Genomic DNA, 8,016 nt, shown 5'->3' with positions numbered 1-8,016 from the left:
CCTTTCCTTATAGAAGTACTCCAAATGTGATGGAGAGAGAGAGACAGAGAGAGACACACAGAGAGAGATACACAGAGAGAGAGAGAGAGACAGAGTAGACCAAAACACAGAAAGACACATATGCAAAGAATGAATGTGGGAATTTAGGTTGGCCCAAAATGTTTAGTAAGAATTTTTTAGAATATGTGGAATTTGAATAATCCAACTAAACTGTGTGATTACATTCCTTTTTATTGCTTATATTTCCTAATATAAATCTTCAATCAGTTCTTGTTGATTACATATACATATTAATTTCAAACCACGGCAAGCTATTAGTGTATCTAATAATTTTGATGGCATCTGTAAATCTTTCCTTAAATATAGGCTCAAGACTTCCACGGTATTAGTAATACTTTTTGGATAATATTTTCATACCCACATAGCATGAAAAAGGCATGTACATGTATTTTTGAATTTGGGCCTATTTGCTTCTTAGGTTTAAAGAAAAAAGGAATTGAATTCAAGCTAGCATGAGATACTGTGTAATACATTGAAACCATATTTTAAGGGAACGTTTCAAAATGAGATAGCCTCCTTTGGTCATTACTAATTTATATGGGTTGAGTAAAAAAGATAAGACCACATACCTTATCAGTATTCTGCTGATTTTAGAACTATAATTTATTTTAAATTTTGTGCCTGTGTGCTTGTTTGTTGATATGTACACATGAGTGAAGGTGTTCACAGAGGCCAAGAGGGCATGAGATCTCTTGGAGTCAGGCTGATTTGAGCCCCTCAACGTGAATGAGCTCTGGGAAAAGAACTTTGTCCCTATGAGAAGCAATATACTATGTGCAGGAATCTCTAGACTAGACGCCAGGTGTAGGGACACTTTTGACCAAGATGATGAGATGTCCTTGTTCACTCTTGGAAGTCAAGGAGTCCAAGAAGGTCATCTTCTGCAATGTAAGGTCCGAGTCCTAGAAAGTTAGAATAAAAGGCGAGGCTGAGTCGCTTTCATATAAGCACCGTAAATGCCTGGCCCCAGAGCAGGGTTCTCCTGAGAGTGCCCTTCCTCAGTTCAGAGACAGGAGCCTGGTGCATAATATATGGGAAGTGAAGTATGTAATGAAACATTATACATGATGATCTATTTAAAGTTAAAAATTATTACCAAAAAGTTTGCTGGAGAAGCATCCAGCAAAATAATACAATATTCTTGGCCTTTAGCAGTGAAGGAGAGGGGATACTAATTAGCGTTTCTACTTTCTTCTTGATGTCTTCTGATGATTTTTACTTTTATTTTGATTTATTTATTTTAAATATCTCCCTTTCTTTCCTCTCTCCCTCTCCCCCTTCATCCTTTTTTCCCTCCATTTCTCCATTTCTGCTCCCCCCCCTACATATTTGTGCCACGGTACATGTATGGAGGGCAGAGGAAAACTTTTGTGAGTTGGTTCTCACCACCTACCATGTTTACAGCAGGAAACCCCATGCTTTTCAATGCCACTGCACCAAACACTCCCATTTTCATGCTTTGGAAGATTTTATTCTCCGTCTCCACCTGTCATCTTGCCTTAGAAGTATAGAGATGAGAGTGTAGGCCCCTTCATTAGACTTTTTCATTTCCCCCATGGGTGTGCAACTCAGGTCGGGCTTATGTGGGCAGTGTTTTTCTGGCCCTATACTTAAAAAATTGAATACATGCCACTTAAAAAGAAGCCTGTCAAAAATGGATTGCATTATTTAGCTTGAGGGTTTTGTTTAGAACTTTTATTTATAATAATAGATTTGGCAAAATCATTAATAATTTGGTCAGAATTCTCACAGTTTGAGACACTACAGCTATATAACTTGGAAGATGATCCATCTTGTTGTTGTGATTGCCATAAAAATGGGGAGTGTCAGATGATTAAATCAAATTGTGAAAACAAGCCCAAATTCATTAATGCAGTGACCTTAAGTATCTAGATAACTGGAAAGAAATGCGATTTATTTGGTAAATCAAAAGACTGAGTGTATTGGAGCAAATTTGTCTATGTACTTAAAACTTAACATTTATGGCAATTTATTTAAAAAATTAGTAACAAATGTAATGTCAAGTCTTTTGTTGACTAACCACTCATCTTGATATATTTTCACCTGTAAATACAGGTACACTGTCAATTTAGATGACATCTTTGAAAAATTCTCATTATAATGGGCAATAGCAAGCTTTCTCCAATGTGATTCATCCTCTAAGCTGTTTGTTGCATGGTTTATTAGCAAAACTGAAAATCAAAGTTATGACACTTTACATTTCAATATGTCTATGGTTGCCTGAATTTCAGAGAAAGCAGTGATTTTACAAAAGGGGAAGATCTGGCTTAAACCCAGCGTTATAGCAATACCACTTCTATAACCAATGGCAACCATTTAGTCTTGGTGGGCTTTTCTGTAAAATGCTGTTAATGAGGCCGTTTTGAAGACTGATGATGATGTATGCAGTTTGTCTGAACCAGGGGATGCGATCGATAAACAGGTGCTATTACTCTTGTAAACCAGTGCTTTGACTGGTGATGGAATACTGAATTAACAACTAAGAAACAAGAATGGAGCAAATAGCTCATTTTAGACAATAAAGAAATGTCACTCACAACCCAAATACCCATCTTCCTTGAAGCTGGAGATGGTATCTCAACTAATCTTTTAAACAGAAGAGGGGCGTGAGCATGGGAAAATTTGAGATAGTAGTAGGGGATGTGAAATCTTACCTGTCTGGAAGCTATCTTTGATTTGATGATACCATTTTATTATTTTAATGATACCATTTATATATTTTTTGTTTTTAGCAAGACTTGTGAATTTTGTAGTTTGGTAGCTGATCTTGTCTTACTGTATTTCAGAGAGTTGTGTCACCCCCCAACCTTTCTGCAGTGTCCTGAAAGGCGCACGAGGCATTGAATCATTAAATTCGGAGCTATTTCTGTTTCGCTGGTGTCCCACTGATGCACTGCAGTCTCTTAGAAACATCCCTGCCTTCCCAAGATCTCTTTTGACACTGTCAATTTTCCTCAATGGTTTCAGTATCAGCCAGCATTCCCTTCAACATGGTACTCCATTTCTACTTTCTACTAACAAGCCATAGAAGGAACCCTGATCATCACTGAGCTCAGAGATCCCGGCATTCTCAGAGTTGGTTGGTAGCCCTCTGATTCTGTGGGGTCCTTCATGTTGTCTGACCCTCATCTCAGAAGCTACCTCTTCTTGTGGAATCTTTCCTGTCTCATTTGTGTTTCTCTCTTCTGTCCTCTACACACCATGCTCTGTAACACTCACATAGTGTTCTGTAAGGTTCTGCTATAATTATACTGGATCGTATAAGGGAAGGAATACCTATACCCCAGTACCGGGAATTTTGTCTAAAATACCGAGGCCATAAGAAAATCTGCTAACCACTCAGTACACACACACAACATTTAATCTCTTTTGCCACATTTCTTTTATGCTGTCCAAAGAAGTGAGCCAGTGATAGTCCAGAAGACAGCAGGAACTAACAATAAATAGAGTTTGAAGGTGGAGACCCCAACATAAACGAAGCTAAGCACCCTCTATTAGAAAAATATAAGCTCATTTCTTGTCGCAGGTGTAAACTTCCAGATGAATCCTATTGCTTGTTTATCATAATAAAGTTGATTCTGATATGCAGAACCCTATATCCTTAGCTGAGTGACTCTAGCTGTTCCCCAGGCACTTTGCTATCAGAAACCATGCACTGACCTGCAGCAATTTAACAATGAACTTTGCCTCCCCTGCCCTCATCCCGTCATGTGATCCTAATCAACACATGCTAGTATATCTGGAACAGTCCCTGGATGCAATTGTTCTGGTTTATGGTTTCATTCTAAATGCATTTTCAGATTAACAATAAATTATATGTTCATGTGCATGACCCAGGTGAATGCCTATTGTTCAGTTTCCCTCTGTTCCACTCAATACTTAAGGGACTGGGAGAGAGTAGATAACTCTCCTTGCTTGGGTTTGTGGATCGGCCTTCCCCTTTGGTAGCTGACTTGTTAACTGTCTCAATACATGTCACGGAGGAGAAAGAAACCAGAACTTGTTTGTCAGTGTGGAGGGTGGGGTGTTGAAGTCTCCTACTATTAGTGTATGGGGTTTGGTGTGCGATTTAAGCTTTAGTAATGTTTCTTTTACATATGTCGGTGCTCTTGTATTTGGGGCATAGATGTTCAAGATCGAAACTTCATCTTCATGAACTTTTCCTGTGATGAGTATAAATTGTACTTGTCCATCTCTTCTGATTGATTTTAGTTTGAAGTCTATTTTACTAGATATTAGGATAGCTACACCCGTTTTTTTTTTTTTTTTTTTTTNTTTTTTTTTTTTCTTAGACCCTCCATACCTGGAGCAAAACCCCTTTCCCACCTGCCTCAGCTTCTCTGGCCAGACAGCAGGCAAGCTTCCTGCAGGTAGACTACTCCAAGACTCCCATTCCATCGATTGAACCCTGTAAGCTACAAGTACAGCTCTGCCCCCAAGCCCTCCTATACCCTGTGACCTCAGAGGAAGTCTGAATCACAATATACAACTGCACAAAGAAGACCAAGAGTTGAGGGATCACCCACCCAGCGGGGCACCCCACTCTCTAAGCCCTCTATACCAGGGCAAAACACCAGGCCCCTCCCCCATCTGCCTCAGCTTCTCTCGCCAACCAGCAGGCAAGTTTCCTGCAGGTAGGCTGCTCCAAAATCTTCCCATCGATTGAACCCTGTAATCTACAAGTCTCACTCTGCCCCCAAGCCCTCCTATCTCCCTCGACCTCAAAGGAACTCTGGAACAAAGACTGCAACTACTCAAAGAGAACCAATAGAGTAACTCTGAAACACGGGCTCCAACTGCACAGAGTGGAAGAAAAGAGTGAACCAAGATAGCAGTCCAAGAGAGTGGACCAAGAAAGCAGGCCGAGAGAGACCTCAGTGGCTCCCTGAGACACAGACAGCGATAGTACAGAGCAGACTAAGAACAGTTCACAATGACATGGTCACTTCAAGGATTGGACCAAGAGGCAAAGACACTGCTGGCACCAATTGAAGGAAAGATGGGTAGACAACAATGCAAGAATTCATTCAACAATCTAGAAAGCAACATGGTAACACCAGAACCCAATGGTCATACAACAGAGAGACTTGATTATCCTAACCCAGAAGAAAACAATTATAAATGTGCCCTACTGGGATGGGTGATCCCTCACCTCTTGGTCCTCTCTTGTAGTTGCAGCCTGTATTTCCATGTTTACATATTTAATGACTGAACGGATGAATTTTTGAGACAAGGTTTCATGTACCGCCAGTTGGCTTCAAATTTTCTGTTGCCCATAATGGCCTGACATTTCTGCTCTTTTGGCTTCTACCTATTGAGTACTGGAGTCCGAGGAGTGAAATACCACATCCAGTCTTTGTGGTCTCAAAAGCAGGACTTTGAGCATGCTAAACAAGCACTCTTTCAAGTAAGCCTTATCCCCAACCACTTATAATGTAATCATTCCTTCATGCTGCCTTCATGTGATTTCTGCTTTAACAGAAGAAGTTTTCTTTCTTTCTTTTCCTTTTTTTTAACTAACCACAAAAGGCATGATGACATAATCCTTTGGGCACTAGTCTTATTTCAACAGCTTTCTTACTAGCGGCTGTCCTGAGTTATCCCTTGATTCATAATGATATCAATAATAATGCTAGAAACATAAACAGTATTATAGGAGTTGGGGAGATGGTTGAGTGGTTAAGAATGTTTAGTGAGTACCTGAATCAACCTTCCCCTGAAATCAGATTGGTGAATACCCTAATTGTCATCATAGAATCTTCATCTAGTGACTGGATGTAGAGATTCACAGTCAAGCACTGGGTTGAACTCCTGGAGTCTAGTCGAAGAAAGGAAGGAGGGATTATATGAGTAGGGGGCGGGGTCAAGGTCATGATGGAGAAACCCACAGAGACAGCTGACATGAGCTTGTGGGAGCTCATGGAGTCTGGACTGACAACTAGGGAGCCTGCATGGGACCAAACTAGGTCTTCTGAATATGGATGACAGTTGTGTGGCTAGGTCTATTTGTGAGACCCCTGGTAGTAGGATCAGGATTTATCCCTGGTGCATTAACTGGCCTTTTGGAGCCCATTCCCTCTAGTGGTGTACTTTGCTCAGCCTTGATGCATGGGGGGAGGGCCTTGGTCCTGCCTCAACAAGATTTGTCAGGCTTAATTGATTCCCCATGTGAGGCCTTACCCTCTCTGATGAATAGATACTGGTGAAGGAGGAGGTGGGGCGGGAGAGGGAGCAAGAGAATGGATTGGAGGGGGAACTATGATTGGTATGTAAAAATAATAATAATAATTATAATAAAGAATGCTTAGTACTCTGCAGAGGACCAGAGTTCAGTTCCCAGAACTCATGTCAGTTAGCTCACAACTATCTGTTATTTCAGTTTCAGGGAATCCAGAACCCTCTTGTGAACTTCTTATGTACCATCACAAACACACTTACACACACACACACACCACACATGTACATGTGCACGCACACACACACATACACACATGGTCATACAAATGCATTCATGCATGTATATTCATGTACATGCACATAAGAACACATACAAATATAAGTAAGAATCTTTAAAAAAAAGAAGACTCAATGATACACAACTTTTGAGTCTGACCTTTAACAAAGGACAAGTGCTTTCCTCTTAGAAGAAATGCTCAGAGCTACCAAATCGAGGACATTGCTGAAGATGTGAAATAAATATATGCATTTTTTGCTCAATAAATGATTATGTTTTTTGTATGTCATCAGCTGATTATATTTCAGAATAAATACACTTGATTAAGTTAAAATGCACAAACAAGAAGTAGAAATTATGTAAATTTCCTTTGTTTAAGTAGTGTGTAATTTTTTTAAGAAAGAAGACATTCTTCATGGAAATGTATGAGTTGACATTATAGTTGAATATTACTTTATCATGCAAATGCATATTTACAGTAGTTTAAAAAGGTGGATTATGCAAATCATTTTAGGGACACACAAAAATGTGGATTATTTCTCAGCTGAAGATTATGAATTTAAGAATACGTTTAAAAGCTTATTCTTCCACCTGGTCATCCTGGCTCACATGATTGATAGTTCAGTGTATATTTTGTTTAGGGAGCATTGTGCAATGAGAAGCAAAGTGTTCATGTAACAGCAGTCAACTTCCAGGGTTAAATGTGGTCATTGTTTTAAATTTATTGTATAGTTTTTCTTTAAAATAATCACTTCATTCTTACAGATATTTTTTGCCTCTTTTGTGTTGATTATGGAAATCACACATGTACTGGAGCAAAAGCAAAGATGGGGCATTGGAGAGATAGCTTGAATGGTAAAGTGCTTGCGTTGCTTCATAAGGACACGAGTTGGGTCTTCAGCACACATGTTAAAAATCTAGGTGTGTTTGGGCATGTCTATAATTCAAAACTGGAAGGTACAAATTGGAACATTTCTGGGGCTTGCAAGCAAGTCAGTTTGCTGAACCGGTAAGCTCCAACTTTTACTGACTGGGGTTTGGTGAACAGTACCCTCTTCTCTCTATGCAAATTCAAAATCTAACTAAGAGACAAAGGAGTTAGGCAGATAAAAAACAATGCTAATTTTCTATGGATAAAGCTGTGGAAGAACATAGATAACCTGGTACATCAGGCTTCCCCTTGGGAATCTGTTACTTAGGGGAAAGTCCTACCCCTTAGTCTAGGTGAAAGGAGACAGAGACAGAGACCCACATAGGAGCACCGGACTGAAATCTCAAGGTCCAAATCAGAAGCAGAAGGAGAGGGAGCACGAGCAAGGAACTCAGGACCGCGAGGGGTGCACCCACACACTGAGACAATGGGGATGTTCTATTGGGAACTCACCAAAGCCAGCTGGCCTGGGTCTGAAAAAGCCTGGGTTAAAACAGGTCTCACTGAACATAGTGGACAATGAGGACTACTGAGACCTCAAGAACAATGG

The 8,016-nt window shown here is 40.0% G+C and overlaps 1 long non-coding RNA gene across 1 annotated transcript in view; it reads right to left on the bottom strand.

The window, feature by feature from the left end:
• Window positions 1-694: 694 nt before the first annotated feature.
• Window positions 695-8,016, bottom strand: part of LOC126501580 (uncharacterized) — a 20,861-nt gene continuing 13,539 nt past the window's right edge. Inside the window, exon 3 of the long non-coding RNA XR_007591717.1 lies at window positions 695-962. This is a non-coding gene — a long non-coding RNA (uncharacterized lncRNA). The remainder of the gene's footprint in view (window positions 963-8,016) is intronic.

This window comes from Alexandromys fortis, unplaced genomic scaffold, assembly GCF_014885135.2.
Source record: "Alexandromys fortis isolate MF-2015 unplaced genomic scaffold, M_Fortis_MF-2015_v1.1 scaffold_5, whole genome shotgun sequence".
NCBI lineage: Eukaryota > Metazoa > Chordata > Mammalia > Rodentia > Cricetidae > Alexandromys > Alexandromys fortis.
This window is presented reverse-complemented; position numbering and strand designations above follow the sequence as displayed.